The sequence below is a fragment of the Lathyrus oleraceus genome, chromosome 3, assembly GCF_024323335.1.
Source record: "Lathyrus oleraceus cultivar Zhongwan6 chromosome 3, CAAS_Psat_ZW6_1.0, whole genome shotgun sequence".
In the NCBI taxonomy this organism is placed as follows: Eukaryota; Viridiplantae; Streptophyta; class Magnoliopsida; order Fabales; family Fabaceae; genus Lathyrus; species Lathyrus oleraceus.
The window spans coordinates 568494-589794 of NC_066581.1; the positions used below are offsets into that span (position 1 = coordinate 568494).

A 21301-nucleotide genomic window follows, 5' to 3' on the forward strand; every position below is an offset into this window, starting at 1 on the left:
AAACCCAACAATGAAGCATCACAGTAAACCTCAAATGGTTCCGACGGACTTGGTAATATCAGAATAGGAGCAGTAGTTAACCTTCTCTTTAACTCTTGGAAACCTTCTTCACATTTTGAGTCCCAAACAAACGCTTGCCCCTTTCTAGTCAACATCGTCAACGGTAACGCCAACTTAGAAAATCCCTCAATGAATTTCCTATAATAACCTGCAAGTCCAAGAAAACTCCTTATCTCAGAAACTGACTTCGGAGCTTCCCACTTAGATACCGCTTCTATCTTAGAAGGATCAACAGCAACACCACCTCTTGAAACCACATGACCAAGAAAACTAACCTCTTCTAACCAAAATTCACACTTGGACAGTTTAGCAAATAACTTCTTTTCTCGTAGAACTCCTAAAACCACTCTCAAATGTTCAGCATGCTCTTCTTCAGATTTCGAATACACCAAAATATCGTCAATAAACACCACAACAAACTTGTCTAGGTACGGATGGAAAATCCTATTCATATACTCCATAAATACCCCAGGCGCATTAGTCACACCAAAAGGCATTACAGAATACTCATAATGTCCATACCTTGTTCTGAAAGCAGTCTTCTGAATATCCTCAGTTTTCACACGTATCTGATGATACCCCGATCTCAAATCTATTTTGCTGAACACACTCGCACCAACCAACTGATCCATCAAATCATCAATCCTCGGCAAAGGATATCGATTCTTGATCGTCACTTTATTCAGTTGCCTGTAGTCGACACACAACCTCATAGTACCTTCTTTCTTCTTAACCAATAACACTGGTGCGCCCCACGGTGACACACTCGGACGAATAAATTTCTTATCCAACAGATCTTCCAGCTGACTCTTCAATTCAGTTAACTCAACAGCAGACATACGGTACGGAGCCATCGATATCGGCCTAGTACCAGGTACCAAATCAATCGAGAACTCAACTTCACGCTCTGGCGGTAATTCATTCACTTCTTCAGGAAACACATCAGGAAAATCACACACCACGGCTAGATCGCAAATCACCAGTTTATCTTTAGCCTCCAAAGTCGCTAACAGCATAAACAACTCTACCCCATCTGCTACTGCCTCATTCACCTGCCTTGCTGATAGAAACAAACTCTTTCCTTCCTCAATCTCAGGAAAGATCACAGTCTTATCAAAACAGTTGATATAAACTCGGTTAAACACCAGCCAATTCATACCCAGGATAACATCAATCTGCACTAGTGGAAGACACACGAGGTCCATCCCAAAGTCTCTACCAAAAATACTCAAAGGACAATACAAACAAACTGAAGTAGTAGTCACTGAACCCTTCGCAGGAGTATCAATCACCATACTCCCATGCATCTCAGATATCTCTAATTTAAGTTTCACAGCACAATCCAAAGATATAAAGGAATGAGTCGCACCTGTGTCAATAATAGCTACAAGAGGAAAGCCATTAATATAACACGTACCTCGGATCAAACGATCATCTGCCGAAGTCTCAGAACCCGGTAAAGCAAAGACCTTGCCTCCCGACTGGTTCTCTTTCTTCGGCTTAGGACACTGTGGACTGATATGACCCACCTCTCCACAGTTGAAACAAGTCATAGTCTTCAACCGGCACTCTGCAGCCAAGTGACCACCTTTGCCACACTTGAAACACTTCTTCTCAGTACTGGTACACTCATGGATACGATGTCCAGCCTGACCACATCTGTAACACTTAGCAGGGGCACTGGAGTCTCCCTCACTAGGTCTCTTCATCCCACTCTGTCTCTGGAAACCTTTGCCGGTTGCATACGGTTTTCCACGATCATTCTGATCCTTGCCTTTTCTATCAACCCTCTGCTGATAGCTCTCCGCTCTGGCCTTGGTATCCTGTTCAAAAATCCTGCAACAGTCAACCAAGTCAGAAAACACTCTAATCCGCTGATACCCAATAGCCTGCTTGATCTCGGGACGTAACCCGTTCTCAAACTTCACACATTTTGAAAATTCCCCAGTAGCCTCATCATAGGGAGTGTAATACTTCGACAGCTCTGTGAACTTAGCAGCATACTCAGTAACAGACCGGTTGCCCTGCTTCAATTCTAAGAACTCTATCTCTTTCTTTCCTCTGACATCCTCTGGAAAGTACTTCCTCAGGAATCTCTCTCTGAACACCGCCCAAGTGATCTCAGCACTTCCAACAGCTTCCAACTCAGTGCGGGCAGCAATCCACCAATCATCTGCTTCCTCTGACAGCATATGCGTACCGAACCTGACCTTCTGGTTATCGGCACACTCAGTCACTCGGAAGATCCTCTCGATCTCCTTCAACCACTTCTGAGCACCATCTGGATCGTATGCTCCCTTGAACATTGGAGGATTGTTCCTCTGGAACTCACTCAGTTGACGAGCAGCTCCCAGTCCCACAACATTCGGATTCCCTCCAAGTACTCCATCTAGCATACCCAGAGCCTCAGCGATCGTAGCATCGTCTCTACCTCTTCCAGCCATCTCTATTCTGAGTTAATCCAACAAGCTAAAACAATAAGTACTGATAGGGTTACACAACACCTATCACATACAGGGAAACAGAATAATTACGACTCGACTCGACCGACTATGCTCTGATACCACTAATGTAACACCCTTCTAAAATACTCCAATAATTAATTAAAACAACAAAATATGAATCAAAGTAGATATGCAATTTCAGGGTGTCACACTTGACACTTCACACCATTCACCAAAATAACCTGTCATGCTCATTTACTAATCAAAATAAAACATTGCACAATTCGCAGCGGATAGAAATCTAACAACATACAAACCATGTAACACATTACATGTAAAATTGTTCAACAACCAAAATTGAAAACAAAGTAAAACATCCCGTCCCGATGTTACATATACCAGAGCATGACCCACTAAGGAACTACACTAGACTCCAAGCACTAGCGTCTACTCAATCACTGCTCGTTACCTGAAACATAGTTGTAAGGGTGAGTTCCTCAATCGATATAATAAGCATTATAAAATATCATGTAATGCTAAGTAAATTAACACATTCATCACCCTAATCATATCACACATTCAGCAACGGCAACATCAACTCATAATCATACTCAGCACAAACACAAAACACACGTATAATATTGGAATACATCCATTCATATTATACGCCATACATACATTATGAAATGAGACTCCATGCATGCGGTACCGACTATTCGTGAACACATAGTTCAACCTCACTGATCAAACCCAGATACGGCTACCAAGCTCACTAGTCCCACTCATTTGAGACCTAGTGACTCACTCACTAATTCCTCACCATGGGAATTAGCTACCACCATAAAGGCCATGCTATGCACGCTAAATCACCTAGCATGCAAACATCAACAACCATCCACAATGGACATATGCTCACACTCTAAGCCATAAACAGTCCATCCACAATCGCATACATAATAGATATATTCACAGCATTATGCATACCATCATACATCATCAGCATATATGTCACAAAATCATATCATGTCATGCCAAATAATAAATCACAGTATTAGCACACTCTACTAATACCTGTACTGCTCAAAACGACGGGAAATGATCCCTACTATATCATACATCAGCTAAATTTCATCACTCAGCTGAAACGACCAAAACTGCACAACAACAGCTCAGAAAAAAATCAACTTCTGCCCATACGCGTATGGCCTGTCTCATACGCGTATGATACGCGTACCACTTCTCCCATACGCGTACCAACAGAGACAAAACTACGTTTAGAACATCATCTTCTTCATTCATACGCGTATGGCCTCACCCCATACGCGTACCACTCACAGGCTACGCGTAATACACGCGTATGGCGCGTATCAGCACCAGCCTCCTCCCCTCAAGGCCATCTCATACGCGTATGGCCTAGTGTCATACGCGTATGACCAGAAACTAAATTTCAGATCTGCTATGGGTTTTCTCTGCTACGAGATTTCTCGGATCCAACCTTCCACAGTCCAATTTTTACACAGCATTCGTTCGTATTATCTAACACAGATCATACCCATTCAATTTCACAATTTCTAACCTTATTACATCTAATCCCTACGAATTTTCTTCAATTATAACCCATATTTCATTCATCCATAAGTTCACAATTTGCAACATTCATCATCCAAATTAGAGCCGATTCAATGGTTTATTACTACCCATTACATGTTAACCCATAATACCCATTAAACGACGATAAACCCCCCTTACTGAGTTAATCCGGCAAATCTTTCTTTGGCCTTCAACAATCGTGAATTCTTCTCTTGAGCCCTAGCCTCTTCTTCAACCCTTTTTCTCTTGCTCTTCCTTTTTGCCCTTTTTCCACTTTTTAGTCGCTTCACCGTTTTCACGTGTAAAAACCCTTTTTACTAAATGGGACTCTTTACTGATTCCAAAAATCGTTCCAATTCCAACTTTATTATTCCAATAATAATAATCCAATAATATTCCAATTATTTAATTAAATTAATAAATATACTAATAATAATATATATGAATGGTTTATCTTTTATTTTGAAAAATAATACCCTCTCATTCATATTATCATCATAATATACTATTAAACTTAATTTAAATAATTATCATATTTTATCGGGGTGTTACATTTTGCATTGATTATGGAAGTTTTGTAATACCCCTTTTTCTACCCCAAAATACTTAACATATAATCAGAGTAAATAAGCACGCATATAAACAAAAGGGCGTCACATCAACGTTTTCAAAACTAAAAGCTTTCAAAAACCAACATCATTCATCATCAATACACAATACACCTGGTCATTTAAAATATAACACATTTCAATTATCATGAATATTCAAGAATATGCGTTCGCAGCGGAAAATAATGAATACTCATGCATTTCATGAAATGATCCATGTCCCATACCATGATCATCTCTCAATAATCTCTTCAAAATAAACTGAAACCATAATCAGAATATTTGGCACTATGGCCTCTCAACAGCAATTGCAAATAAGCATGTTCACAAGTAATAACATAATACTTATCCAAATAGGATACGAGTTCAATACTACTAATCTACCCAGTGTTACATGACCAGAGCATTGACTCATTACCTAGTCTTCAAACTAAAATACGGAAACTCTCCGGCTAAATCTCGAATGAGCTACCTTCCACTTACTTCAGCGATACTACTCCTGAGTATCTCCACGATACCCATGTAAAGGTAACATTCAAATAGAAAGGGTGAGAATTCAAATCATTATGAAGAAGTATAATAAGGCACAATGATTAAATCAACAATTAAAGGAATTCATCACACTTCATATAACCATGCAAATAATATTAACCAACATTTATTTCACATGTTTCACGCACACACAAAAACTCAAGGATTATAACATTCAAATCCAATATTATATTCCCAATTCTACACATAACTACAATTATCACATAATCACATTCTTTGTAAAGTTATGTATCCAAACATCATCAAATTCCATTACCATATCTCATACACACATCACAATCACAATAATGCATACGCTCAACTATCACATAACTCTAATATGACTCAATGCAAGACATGTGACTCTATGCATGTGGTACCTCAATGTGAACCCAACGTTTCACCGCTTTCCGATTCAATATCTAGAATCCAAGCCACCACGTCTATTTCCAATTAAGGATCAACGTCTGCTACGCCTATTTCCAATTAAGGATCAACGTCTATATGGACCCAACTTTCCACCGCTTTCCGATTCAACATCTAGAATCCAAGCCACCACGTCTATTTCCAATTAAGGATCAACGTCTGCTACGCCTATTTCCAATTAAGGATCAACGTCTATATGGACCCAACGTTCCACCGCTTTCCGATTCAACATCTAGAATCCAAGCCACCACATCTATTTCCAATTAAGGATCAACGTCTGCTACGCCTATTTCCAATTAATGATCAACGTCTATCTACCACGCCTTTTTCCAATTAAGGATCAACGTGTGCTACCATGTGAACCCACAGTTTCACCGCTTCCACTATGAAGCTGACCATGCATGCCATGAATGAATGTACAAATACCAACACATATGCAATTAAGATTATCTCTACCATCTTAACATTCCACATATCGCCATAATTCAACTCTATGAATTATCCACCAATGGTACATATACACATTCATAACAATATATCACTCACAATCCACCAATGGTACATATACACATTCATAACAATATATCATTCACAATCCACCAATGGTACATAAACACATTCATAACAATATATCATTCACAATCCACCAATGGTACATATACACGTTCATAACAATATATCATTCACAATCCACCAATGGTACATATACACATTCATAACAATATATCATTCACAATCCACCAATGGTACATATACACATTCATAACAATATATCATTCACAATCCACCAATGGTACATATACACATTCATAATAATATATCATTCACAATCCACCAATGGTACATATACACATTCATAACAATATATCCTTCACAAATATAGGCTAATTATCAAATATGTACACATAGATTTCATCCCAAAACGAATACAGCATTTAAATCTCAATTTTCCACTTTTCAAACAGTGGTAACCGGTTAACGCTCGGTGAGTAACCGGTTACTGTAAAAGAGAGTTAACAGATTTTTAAGCAAGTAACTGGTTAACGCTCGGTGGGTAACCCGTTACTCAGTTTAACATAATGCAGATTTTTAAGCAAGTAACCGGTTAACGCTCGGTGGGTAACCCGTTACTCAGTTTAACAGAATGCAGATTTTTAAGCAAGTAACCGATTAACGCTCGGTGAGTAACCGATTACTGTAAAACAGAATGCAGAATTTTCTGCGTTTTTCATCGTTGGAGGACTTTCGGACCTCCGATTTCGATTCCGTAAAAAGCTACACGTTCAGAAAATTATAACTCATACAGTACTCTAATCATAAAAGGTTAATTTACAATTTTAACATAATCAATCACCACAAATCAACAATACTCATCAACCTAACAATTTCAAACAACCATACAAAATTAGAGATTTTAACCTAAACATACATCTACCCATTGACCCAATCATACTAACCCATAATAATAAGGATTCCCCCCTTACCTCTTCGATTTTGATGGAAACCCTAGCTTCTCTTTTGTTCTTCCCCTCTTCTCCTTACTTTTCCTCTTCTATTTCTCTATTTTTGTCAAATGATCAAATGAAATCCTACTCTCCCTCTCCTCTTACTATTTATATTAGTATTCTATTTGGGCTTAAAGCATAATACATCTAATTTAATTAATAGGCCCAATAAGACCTAACATTTAAATGTCTCTATTTAATTCCAAATAATTAAACCACTCAATATGCATACCAAGTTAATTAATTCAATTATTTAATTATATCTCCTATCAACTAAATAACTAATTAACACACCAAATCATAACTCTAATCTAATTTTCACTTCTGTAGTGTTTCAAGTTCAGCTTCGCTTTTGCTACTTGCTCTTGAAGAAAATGGAATCTCATTTCAATGTGTTTTCTTCGTCCATGCGCTATCGGATTCTTTGTCAGATTGATAGCAGACATGTTATTGATCTTCATCGTAATCGCTCCATGATTCTTCCCTGTAATCTCTTTGATCAAATTCACCATCCAAGTTGCTTGATATGCACAGAGAACTGCAATTATGTACTCTGTTTCACACGATAATAGTGCCACTACTGGTTCCTTTCTTGAACTCCAAGTAACTGGTACACCACCTAGCATAAAAATATAGTCAGTTGTAGATTTTGTATCCTCAGCATCACTACACCAACTTAAGTCGGTGTATCCCAATATCTTGCATTCTTTTCCTCCATCAGCTGCAGGGAACAAAATGTTATAGTCGAGAGTTCCTTTCAGATACCTTAGTATCCTCTTCGTCGCTGCTAGGTGTGATACCTTTGGCTTTTGCATGAAGCTACTCACCATACCTACACTTTATGCTAGATCAGGCCTTATGTGACAAGGGTATCGAAATGATCCAATGAGTCTTCTATAGTGCGTTGGATCAACATCATATTCATATGTGTATTTCGACAATTGCAATCTGGGATCAACTGGAGTCGAAGTAGGGTTGCAATCTTACATCCCAAATCTCTTGATTATTTTGCCTGTATATCTTCTTTAGTGCATTATCAAGCCTCTACTACTCTTTTAGAATTCGATTCTAAGGAAATATGAGAGATTTCCCAAGTCTGACATTTCAAACTCCTCACTTAGGTCATGTTTGAAATCCCCGATCTCCTTATTACAACTTCTTGTTATCAATAGGTCATCGACATAGAGAAATAGTATAAGTAATCCATTATTGCTTCTTCTTACATATACTCCATGCTCAGTTATGCACTTCACAAATTTCTTCTCCCTTAGAAAATTTTCTATCTTCTTATTCCAAGCTCTTAGAGCTTGCTTAAGCCCATATAGGGCTTTATGCAGCTTGTATACCTTGCTTTCTTTGCCATGTTTCACAAACCCAACTAGTTGTGCAACATAAACTTCTTCATTTGATGGGTCATTCAGGAATTCAAATTCCACATCCATGTGATATATGTGCCAATTGTTCATGTTTGTTAGACCAACAACCAACCTGATTGTTTCGATTCTAGCAACAGGTGCAAAAACTTCATTGAAGTCGATTCCTTCCTTCTGAATAATTCCTTTTGCCATTAGTCTTGCCTTGTGTCGAGTTACTTCACCTTTAGGATTCAACTTCACCTTGTATACCCAATTCACATTGATTGTCTTCTTGCCTTGATGAAATTCGATAAGTGACCAAGTGTTGTTGACTTTGATTGACTCCAGTTCCTCATTCATTGCTTTCACCCTCTTCGAATGCTTCAGTCAACTGCTTCGACATCTGCATAGAAAGCATAGTGTACCAGCTCACCTTCATCTCTGACCACATCATCTGATGTAATCACACATTTTTGCAACCTTGCATGCATTTATTTATTTTCTTTAACATCTGCTTGCACTTGCTTGACCTCTGACTTCTTCTTGTCGAACTTATCTTTCGACTTTACTTGTTGGTTTTCCACCTAATATTGTCACTGAATCCTTCTTGACATTTTCAGTTCAATCTCATTCCTTAAGCTCATCTATGATCACGTCCCTGTTGAACAACTTGTAACCTCCAATTGAATGATACCCTATTAGAATCATCTCACTCGACTTGTCATCAAGTTTTCTTCTCAACTGATATGGCACATGTTTATGTTTTATAGATCCAAATACTTTCAGATGACTCAAGCTAGGCTTGACTCCAGACCAACGTTCTTCTGGCATGATTCCATCTAGCTTCTTCGTCGGACATCTGTTCAAAATATATGTTGCAGTCGACATAGCTTCTCCCCATAATTCTTTAGGTAGATGTTTGTCTTTCAACATATTTTTCACCATATTCATGATGGTTCTTTTCTTCCTTTCTACAGTTCCATTATGATGTGGAGTGTAGGGTGGCACCACCTCATTCACAGTCCTTCTTTCTCACATAACATATCAAAACATTTCGACATATATTCACCACCACCATCGGTCCTCAAAAGCTTGAGCTTTCGACCACTTTGTCTTTCGACCATAGATTTAAGCTTGGCATATACCTCGATCACTTCACTTTTCTTCTTGATCAGGTAAGTCCATAATTTTCGACTGAAATCGTCTATGAATGTAATAAAGTATATGTTACCTCCAATTGAATCCGCCTGGATAGGACCACACACATCAGAGTATATGACTTCAAGGATTGCCTTCGACTTGCTTCATGCATCCTTGCTGAAGTTGTTCTTGTATTGCTTCGCATGCACACATTCCTCACATACTTCATTTGGAATGTCAGTTTCTGGTAACCCTGAAACCATATTTCTTATCTTCAGATCCCTGATGTCTTTGAAGTTGAGATGGTCAAGTCTATAGTATCATATCCATTCATCCTTACTAGTTGTAGTTGCAAGGCACTTGTGTACCATCACATTAAGTTCAATCATGAAGGTTCTATTATGAGACATAAATGCCTTCAAGATTAACCTTCCACCTAAGTGAAGAACTCTCATCATCTTGTCTTCAATCGACACTTTGTAGTTCTTTTCAACCAACTGCCATATGTTGAGCAAATTACTTTTCATGCTTGATATATACAATACATTGGAAATTACTAACCTCTTGTCATATTTCCTCATAATCAGAACATCACCAATACCTTCAGCTACTAGAGTATTATCATATGCGAGTTTTACCATGTTCTTTATTAAGGATTTCATGTTAACAAATCAATCTCTCCTACCAATCATGTGTGAAGAGCATCCTGAGTCCAAATATCATTGATCCTGGAATCTTTCTTCATCTCTTGTTGTGACCATTCAAGTAAATTTAAAATGCGAAATTTGAATTGTCACTATGTTTAGTTAATTTTTAATTTTTAATTTTGTTTAAACAAGTTTAGTTTTAATGTTAACTAGCATATTGTGAGTCTTTTAAAAAAGAAAAAAAATAATCTAGGCGTTACAGCATCTAAAAAAAACAGGAAAATACCACAATAAAAAGAAAATATATGTTTGAGAATTTCCCTTTTAGTAGTACTAGTACTATAACAACCTCTGCTCTAATGTTAAATTGTTTAGGAATTTGATTAAACAAAATTATGCTATATTAACAACTATAGGCTTCCCTCTACCCATTGAAAATCCTCTAGTACCATCTGGCATGCGTGGACCCGGAGGTTACTTGGCAACCACTTGATCAGTAAAATATGAATTATTTGAAAGGAGAGTTCCCAAGTGATTTACACAATCATTTTGATGACAATGAACTCAACCGCGTCCTTTAGCCCGCACCCGACTATGCCCCTTCTTCTGTCCACTCTCTTTTTCATAACTAGGCTCTTCTCCCTGCTTAGATAAAGGAACTGTGATCAAAAGAAAAAGGAAATCAATCAAACAGCAGCGCATTATTGTGCTTTTGGATATATGTTATCAATGATGCAACAATATAATTCACAACATAACGTGTCTTTCATTCAAAAAGAGATCAAAAATACTGGAAATTAGAAGGATTTTAAACATATTGGGAACGGTTCCCAAGCACAATCACGTAAACTACGACAACTTGTATTATTTTACTCATGGAGTTAACAAGGGATGATAGAGAGCATACAATACTCAAAGAGACTAGTTATGATACTTAGAACCCATTTCTCTCTTGTTTATGGCATGGAAGTTGTGCTCCCCTTTGAGGTTGAGATCTCATCATTGTGTGTATTGATGGAAGCCAAGTTGATAGAAGTTGAATGGTGTCAAACCAGATATGATCAGTTGAATTTAATTGAAGAGAAGAGATTGACTGCCATGTGACATGGTCAGTTATTAGCAAATAATGAACAAAGCTTTTGATAAGAAGGTCAAACCTCGTGTGTTCCGAGAAGGTGACCTCGTGCTCAAGAAGATCTTATCATTCAAACCTGATGTTAGGGGTAAATGGATTCCTAATTATGAAGGCCCATATGCTGTTAAGAGAGCCTTTTCAGGTGGTGCTTTGATTCTTACAACTATGGATGGTGAAGAGTTCACACGTCCTGTGAACGCCGATGCAATCAAGAAATACTTCGCCTGAAAAAGAAAAGAACAACTTGCTAAGTTGAAAACCGGAAAGGGCGTCTTAGGAAAAAATGAGTGTCTCGGTGGATTGAAAACCCGAAAGGGTGATCCAGGCAAAAGTTAGAGACATGAAACAGAAAATTTTATCCCGGTAGATTGAGTACCCCACCTTGGGCAATCTAGGCAAAAATTAGGGATTATGGCAAGTAACTACATTCGATCAGTCCTAATCTTAGAAGCAATTTTGAGTAGTCATTTGGTTCGAATTTATCATTCTCAACTGAAGACAAGCACATAGTGGATTTCAAGGATGGTAGGCAGAGTAGTGGTCATTATATTCAATGTAGTTATTTTCCATGTAAATTACCATTTTCAAACTTTGTAAAGATCCAGGGAGTCCCGCCATTTGTGGACTACCATTCTATTAAATGAAGTCGAGCTTTTATCCAATTGTTTCATATTCTTATTTGTTTCTATTCTAAAATTGGATTTTTATGATGATAATTTTGAAATAAAGAAATTAATGAACAAACATTTTTCTTAAATAGTAAGGCATTTACTTTAAGAACAACCGATTTCAAAAAGTTAATTTGGATTAATGTATTCTCATTCTCCTTGAGCTATGGCTGTGTGCCATCCCTAGGATTTGAATATTATTTTGAGTTAGGATTTATATCCTCGGTGATTTATTTTCACCTCTAGCAGGTTCTCCAGTTGGTGTTTCCATCTTGTCGAGATTAGCCGAGTATCTAGTTGTGATGATCCAGATCTTCGTTATTTGTATCATTTGTGCTTGTTTATCAGCATAATCATATACATACTTATGCATATACATGCATAAAGCATATCATCATATATTTCGTTATGCATTTTTTGTCGCATTGACCTTTTCTTCTGATCCCTTGCTTTGGTGATATTATTTCCCCGTGTAGATTTGGTGTGTCTGTCCTCATTCAAATGTAGAGTGTTAGCCTCTTAAGCAGAAAGAGTTTATCCTTTCTCCTTCTCCACTGAGTTATTGCCTCGTGGATGATTATTATTTCAGTATCCTCCCCCATTTCATTATCTGGATGGAACCACTCCCCTTGAATTATATCCTCATTGGTTGGAGTCTTGTTTGACCATTTCTTTCTAGTTCTTACCTAGATAGATCTTTTGGTCCCCAAGAGTTTATTACCCAGTAACTGGTAATATTCTTCTTGATGTTGAGTGTTTTACCTGTGTTAATTTACCCAGTAATCGGTAAAAGGTAATTTCTTCTTTGATTTTTTTCTCCAGCGGATTCATTTTTCGTCTCCCTAGCAAGTCTATCCTTGATATGTTCATCTTAATCGATGATGGATATTCTTCCTGTTTGGTATTCTACCCAGTAAAAAGATAGTTATAATTCCTTCTTTCCCTAGAGAGTTTATCCTTGACATGATCACTTTAATTGGTGACGGATTTTCTCTTTTTTCTGGTATTCTACCCGGTAACAGATAGTTGTAAACCCCTTTCTCTTGCTGAGTCTATCCTTGATATGTTCACTTTAATCGGTGATGGATTTTCTCTTTTTTGTTGGTATTCTACCCAGTAACTGGTAGTCGTAATTCCTATTTGTGGTATTCTTCCTAGTAAATGATAGATATAAATCCTATTCTCTCCTTCGAGTTTATCCTTGATATGTTCATCTTAACCGATGACGGATACTCTCTCTTTGGTACTCTACCCAGTAGCCGGTAGTTGTAAATCATTTTCCATGGCAGTTTATCCTTGATATGTTCACTTTAACCGGTGACAGATATTCTTCATTTGAGTTTATCCTTGATATGTTCACTTCAATCGGTGACGGATACTCTCTCTTTGGTCTTCTGCCCAGTAACATATAGTTGTAAATCCTATTTGGTTTCCTTTTCCCAACAGGTTATTCTTACCCTGTAACAGGTAATGAATATGCCTCTTTTTCCTCAGCGAGTCATCCTTGGTATGATTACCCTAACCGGTAACGAATGTCCCTCTGTCTGAGTATATTATTTTCTTACCTAGTAACAGGTAATAGATAATATATCTCTTTTACTTAGGTGTTGAAGATTTTCTTCCCCAATTGAGTTTGGGTTCGTATTTCTTTGTGAAATCGTATTTCCTTTTAGCTTGAGTATTTCGGCATTGTTTTGATCTACTCTCGTCCCCTGCAGATTCCTTTTTCCCCGGTCCGAGTATTTCCATTGATTTATTTTCATGAAAATTCCTTCGTGTCTCCAGAAGTTTTCAAGTTGTAGTCTGGCCTACGCATAGCTTTTATCCCAGAGTCTTTGTCTCCCTGGTGAGTTTTCCTTAAGGAATGTATTGTGCTCCTGTGGACTTTCGGTCTCTCCAGATTATTTTCCTTTGTGGCAACATATTCCCCATAAAGATTGTTTTTGCACTCATATCATATGCATCATGAGGTCTTTTAGGGACCAAAATTTGTTTCTTTATGTTGTTATTTAAGTTCATTCTACTAAGTTGATACGAAGATTTTAACCTTCACATCCTCAACTAGAATATCCTTAAATAGGGGAAGCTATAAGACCCCAATTTTAACCCTAAGATCCCTCATGTTATCCCATCATTTAAATTAACTTTGGGATCACACCTTGGTATCCTCATCACCCCTCATTCATTAGGTTTGCATTGGGAGAGATCACCAAGCACTTTTGATTGTTTTTTTTTGCTTTGCTTATTAACCAAAACACCAAAAATATGTCTATGTGTAGCTTTGTGTCTTTTGTAGGGGTGTGTGTGTGTGTGTCCATATGTGCCTTATCAAGCTCGTGTCTAGGGTTTGAGACCCTCAATTAAAGAGATCATTCAAGGAAAGGTTCACAATGTTTATAAGTATCATATATGGATCCCCATGTTCTTTATCTATCATTTTGATCAATAATTCATCAAGAATTTGAAGCTTGTTTTCCTTGGAAGCCCTAATTCATCTGGGTATCTTGTGTGACTTCTTCAGCAAGTTTCTTCAACAATTGGTCAAAGATATCAAGGTATACTCCATTTTACATCATCTCAAGCATATATAATTCTCCATGAGCTCCAAAGATCAAAGGAACTTCAACTTTGCAAGTTGGTTCAAAGAAGTTGACTAGAGAAAGTCAACTGGTCCAATCTAGGGTTCCCTGCACCCTATCTTCTACAAATTTTTCCATATGAAAATGCTTCCAAGATAAACGTTACTCTTTATGACATTCCAAACAACTTTCACGTTTGCGTCAAGAGCTAATTTTTCTTCGAAATTCATTTTTTATGGTGAAAGATTATAGGTCATTTTGTTTGTGCCCTAGATGGAAGGTTAACTTCCAAGAACCATAACTTGCTCAAATTTTATGATATGAAGTTCATCCAAGTTTCATGATAAATTCTTAGATGTATTCTCCAACTTTGATTATTTTGATAAATGTCAAAATCTACTTCCAAGGGCATGTGCCAAGAGGAAACATTACAGGTCATTTTGCGGCCATCATCATTGCACAAGCAATTTTACTCAACTTCTAAAATCCATAACTCCCTCGTGCAAGATTCAAATGGTGTCAAATTAGTGACCAAATTGAAGAGGAATGAAAGAGCTACAACTTTGGTGAAGAAATTTTTCAACTATGTTTGATTTCTCCAACTTCCACCTTAAAATTCATCATGATCCAAGCTCCAAACGAAAAAGTCTTCAACAGCAAAGTTGTTCCCCTTCATGATACCTTTCCAAAGAGTCCAAGATCATGGCATTTGGAAAACAATTTAAGGACTTGCGCATGGTTTCATTGCCTAGTCCCATTTGGATGATTCTCATAACCAACTTTCAAATACATTTGCATGGCCTCATGTTAAGCTTTCAGCATCACTCATGCACGATTTTGGACCTTTTCCAATCATTCTTTGGGCCTATCACACGCCCATGAAAGCATTCACACTAATATCCCGAAAGGGCGGTCCAGACAAAAGAGGGATTGAAACGAACAACTGCGTCTCGCATGATCGTTTGCGCTTTGGTTAAAGCATCATGGATAATACCCGGTAGGAATCAATCAGAAACGTCTTGTTCAGAAGGCAGAAAGCATGGAGAGTCTGAGGACATATGGGGTGTAACCGAGTTGGAACTCGATGAGATCACGGGTTTCACATTGCCATTAGGATAGATTTTTCCTTTTGTGTGCAATTACCTCTTTTCAGGAATTGCTTCCTTTGTATTGCTCAGTTTGAGCCACACTTTTCCAATCAATAAAATGCATATTCAGTCAAATAATTTTGTTTTTTGTTTTCATTACCGCTTTGATTGCAAAAACATCCAATTGTTTGTGATAAAGAATCCTTGCATTTTAAGACATACAGGTCCCTTCCAATGCATGTTTATAAGATTGAAATCTTGAAATCTTATTCGGAAGGTTGAGTGACCCAAGTGTTGAAATCTTGACACGCCTGGGGCACGGTTTTATCTAACGATCTGTTTTACAGGAACTGTTAGATATTCTTTCACTCACTTGCAGGTTGTGATGTGGAAGCTTTTGACGAAACAAAACACCATGGAGTCCAGTCAGGGACGAATGAATATGAAGGAATGACGAAGAAATGTTGAGACGTACGACGATCCTTGATATTAATCAAGAAGACTCTTCAAAATCGGAAGATTGGAAAGTCTGTAGAAATTCCCCGCAGGGTCCAATCCGGGACGAATAAATGGGTAAAGGAACGGTGAAGAGACGACGAGAGACGTACGACGATCCTGGAAATTAATCAAGAAGACTCTTCAAAGTCGGAAAATGGAAATTTCTGTATAAGTCCCAGGAGTTCGTTCTCCGTCGAGCGCGGAGCGGTTGGGAATACAAGATGATGGAGCAGAAAAGGTCCAGACGAGTCTGGGAGTTCTCAAAAGTGGAAAGCTGATACGAGATTGGGAGGCGGATACCGTGGTTCGACGAGTCGACGGGTGTTCTGTACCAACTTTTCTCATTTCCCAGCTAGGTCCCCAAGCAGAGTTGTGAGGACCAACTCCCCAGTAGATCCAAGGTCTATGGTTCCCCTAGCCGAGTCAGGATGGTTATCCCCGGCAGGTTGAAAACGGTGCTTTCTCAGCAGCCAGGCCCGAAGGTTGCTATCCCCGAGTGGAGCGGGTTTCAATGAAATATATCTCCAACAGTGTTCATCCTACCAGTGGATTGGATGAGTTTCCGTAGCGGACTGATATTTGCATCCCCAGCTGAGTTGATTCTACCTATGGATTGCATGGGTTGTCCCCAGCGGAGTGGCATTCGCTTTCCTAGCAGGGTCAGGATGGTTATCCCCAGCAGGTGTCATATCGATGCTTCCCCAGTCGCCAGGCCTGAAGGTGGCTGTTTCCCAGCAGGGTATCTGTGAGGGTTCCCCAAAGCAGATTCGGGATTGATATCCTCAGCAAGTCAAAGACTGTTATGTCCCCACAGAGCGTTGGTGGTGTTTATCCCCAGCAGTTTCTCGAGCGGATTGGGTGCAAAGGAGGTTCTTCCCCAGCAAGGGTTACCTTTTCCCAGCAGCAGTGCTTATCCCCAGCAGGGTGGAGATCGGAGTATTGACGAGTTCCTCAGCAGAGTGTCTCGAGCTCCTCAGAAGAGTCCCTTAAGGGGGACACTTTTTATGCATTCATCATGAAAAAATAGCATAGCATGTTGCATAGAAAAATAATAAATCGCGTAGCATTTCCATGATTATGGAGCATTACGCAGAAAAAAAACGATCATGCATCATGTTGCAAGCATAAAGCTAGTTTCAAACTGTGGTTACTGTTTGAGAGGTGATTTTATCTGCAAAGCAAGATGTTACTCCGAGGAGTCTAGCATCGTGGTTTTAGTCAGAGGTATTCCCCAGTAGTGCGATATTGGAGGAATTTTTCCGTCAAGCAGAGATGGGAAGTGTTATGTGATCAGCACAGTTCAAGCCGTGGTTACCGCTTGAAGTTTTGGTTTCGCCGGATGGTGAAGATGTTACTCTGAGGAGTTTAGCATCCTGATGTCAGATTAGCCATGTTCTCCAGTAGTGCGATACTGGATGAAATTTTTTCTGTCAAGCGGAGATGGAAATGAAATCAAAGGATATTACGCGATCAGCGCGATTTTGGGGTTCAACTGGAGAAAAGGAAATGTTGAGACATTTTCTGGAGATCGGGGTTCAATTGGAGAAAGGGAAATGTTGAGACATTTTCTGGAGATCGGGGTCCAAATAGAGATTGGAGTTGAAGATTCTATCCAGGATGAGGTCCGTAGGATTGTCTTCTGTTCATGTGTCACCTTAGACTTTGGCTGAGGCCAGTGGAAGTCGTTATGGGTGTCTTCTGAAGAAGAGATGCACATGTTACCTTCCTTTTGTGAAGGTGTACCCTCTGATATGTCGCCCTCAGAGCGGTTTGGTGTTATTTCCGATGTTGCCAACGGAATTATCACGAGAGATGGGAGAATGGGGTCCAAATGGAGAAAAGGAAGTGTTGAGGCATTTTCTGGAGAACGGGGTTCAAACGGAGAAAGGGAAATCTTGAGGCATTTTCTGGAGAGCGGGGTTCACAATGGCGATCGCAAGTTATCGTCAGGCGACTGGGGTTCAAATGGAGAAAAGGAGACACGAGGTGTTTTCTGGAGATGGGGTTCACATTGGCGATCGCGAGTAATCATCAGGCGACTGGGGTTCAAACTGGAGAATGGGGTTCATTATTTTGGCAAACAGGAGAACGGGGTTCAAATGCAGTGATCCGGGATCATTTGCGCAAAAGGAAATTTCGGGGTTCAAGAAAAAGCAAAAAAAAAAAGCATAAAAAAGAGATAATAAAAATCCCTAGTGGATGTGGTGTTCAGGCCATGATTATCCCTGTGTTACCATTTATTTTGGTATCCAGGTCGACTTCGCTGTTTCGGTGATCAGGCCGACTTTCTCCGTTCCAGACGGGTCTTGTTTCAAGATTGTTTCTTCGCCGATTCTGACAGGCGTTGTTAATTATTTTCCCATCAGAGTGCAAATTGTTCGTCTGTTCTTGGTATTCAATCACTTTTCATCCTGATCATCTGAAAGCCGAGGCTATTCATATCGACAGGTTCACAATGGATTGAATAGGGGCAGCTGTAACACCTCAAAATTTGCCCTCCTCTCTTGGGGATAGCTTAACATATTGCATATCATTTTTAGGTCATTAGGCATTGCATATTGCATATCATGTGGTTACATTGTGCAAGTCATCCTCATAAGTCTTGATCAGAAGATGAAGAGTTCATGATGCAAGCTGAGGGTTTCATTAGACTGGATCACTAATCGTCTGAGGGTGGTGGTTCAAATTAGGGTTTCATGATTCTCAAGGAGATTGAGCTTGATCTTGGTTGAAATGATACATCATCATCATCATGGTTTTGATATCATCCAAGAGATTCAGAAGATTGATCAGATACCTTGGGATTAGGGTTTTGACCACTGGTCAACCCTAATCAGTTGTATTGGGCCAATCAGGGCATAGCAAGGAGATGGGGTCTACAATGGATATGGGGATCATCATATGGTTTTATTGAGCTTATTGAAGCTAGGGTTTCGTCATTGAGCCATTTCATCAGAGGATTGGGGCTCAGATTGATCAGTGCATTGCCAAATTCATCTATCAGTTGAAAAAGTCAATTGTGGTCAATTGTGCTTGATTTTATGGATTTGGAGGTGGGAGAGAGTTGGATACACTTCATTCATGTTGAAATAAGTTTCATTTGACATGTCAAAGCTCAAGAATGAAGAAAATAAAGTCAGGACAAAAATTTTCAAAAATAGAAAGTGACTTGTAATGAAAGTTTCCAAAAATGGAAAGTTTTTCACCACAAAATTACATGTCCAAAAAAGCTTCAAATGAAAATTTGTTCAACATGAAAGTTGTAGATCTTGGTCTCACCTTTCCAAAAAGTCCAAGAACTTGAAATTCCCATGTATGGTTGGCAAGTTATGGTCCATTCATTTTCAAAAAATGCCTATAATCAAAGTGGCATAACTTTCACATGGAGTGTCCAAAATGAGTGATCTTTTTATGAGCAAACTCCATTTCACATGTACTTTCATGATGTATGGTCCAAATTCATCAAAAATGGTCGATGCAAAAAGTCAAATTTCAAGTGGACTTAAGTGCATTTTTGGTGTGAACATGTGAATTTGAGAAGTACAAGGCCAATTGACATGAGAACCATTCCAACACACTCCAAATGCAAAATAAAAGTTGTGTGAACTGTCATTTTGTTGTCACATGGCTTAATTAGGAATGGACCATTTTGCCCTTGCACTTAAAAACACATTATGCTAATCCAACTCATTTTTGGTAATTGTGATTAAGAGGAGGATTAAGGAGTGAGTATTTAACCTTAATCATAACAGAATTGGTTAACATTTCACATTCTCCAAGAGCTGTAACCACTTTTCCCTCCATTTTCTCACAATTCTCTCAAGAACTTCATCAACATTTTTCATCAAATCTTCATCAATTCTTCACCAAATTGAGTAATTCTTTTTGATTCATCTTCCACATACCTTAATCCACATCTGTTTTGGTGAATTCGTGGCAAAGGCATCAAGAATCTCAACTGTTCGAAGTGAGCACATCAATGGAGTTTTGCTAGTTCTTCCAATTGAAGCATCTTTGAGCTAAGGCACGAGTCCTATTCAACTTCCTATGCCTTGATATCCATCTGTTTTGGAAAATTACGTGCGAATACATCAAGATTCATCACTGCCATCTCCAAGGTGCAAAAATTCGAAACTCTTCTTTGCTTAAATTATTACATGCGTTTTGTAGTTCATTCATCATAGATCAACATGCAACTCGTAGTTTTGGATTTGGTTAATTATTGAGAGAGATATCATGCTTTGAATGTTTGGATGTGAAACTTTAATCGCTCGATCCCGTGGCTGTGTTAGGAATTAGGAGAAAATAGTTACATATCTTTGATCTATGTTGAAAGACGAACACGTGGATATGGAGTTTGTAGATTTTGGTTGCGATTTGATGATTTTCGTTTTTTTGCAAAACCTGGAAATTCTGGACGAGGAAGATGATGAAAACGTGTGTTTGATCCATATTTTTTGCCTTGCCATTTGAAATGTTGTTTGGCGCCACCATCAACCAATCAGAACACGCCCTGGCCACTAACTGAAACGGCGCCGTTTTGGCCGGTGTTTTAAAATTTACAAGATTGCCATTGTCTCATTAAATTAATTGTTATTTCATTTTTCTTTTTCATTTTAATTTCATTTTGATGCCATGACTTAGAAAATCATAGAGAGCTCAAAACTTGTCCAATTTTGGTGAGGTTTTTTTCACCATTCTCCTGATGATGTGTAGAATTTTATCATGATTTTTGTGGATTTTTTGCATGTGTAGAAAATTAGTTGGCCTAGGGTTTGTTTCAATATATGCATTTTGTACATGTCTTGCCAAATCCTTCATGAAATGATGATGCTTGCAAATAAATTCATGAAAATTTTTGTGCTTGTTTTGGACATGTTGATGGTGATTTTCATGTAGAGTTTGTGATTTTTGGATACTTGGTGATGGAGATATGATTTTTTGATTAGAGGTGTGACAATTTGTGTCACACCAACCTAGGTCAACTTCTTGATTTTATTTGCCTAGCCTAGAGATGTTTGATTGAG

The 21301-nt window shown here is 38.5% G+C and overlaps 1 protein-coding gene across 1 annotated transcript in view; it reads right to left on the reverse strand.

Moving 5' to 3' along the window:
• Nucleotides 1–10612: 10612 nt before the first annotated feature.
• Nucleotides 10613–21301, reverse strand: part of LOC127132027 (la-related protein 6B) — a 60645-nt gene continuing 49956 nt past the window's right edge. The window contains exon 11 of the mRNA XM_051060892.1: nt 10613–10655. The gene's annotated coding sequence lies outside the window, so the exon portion shown is untranslated. The remainder of the gene's footprint in view (nt 10656–21301) is intronic.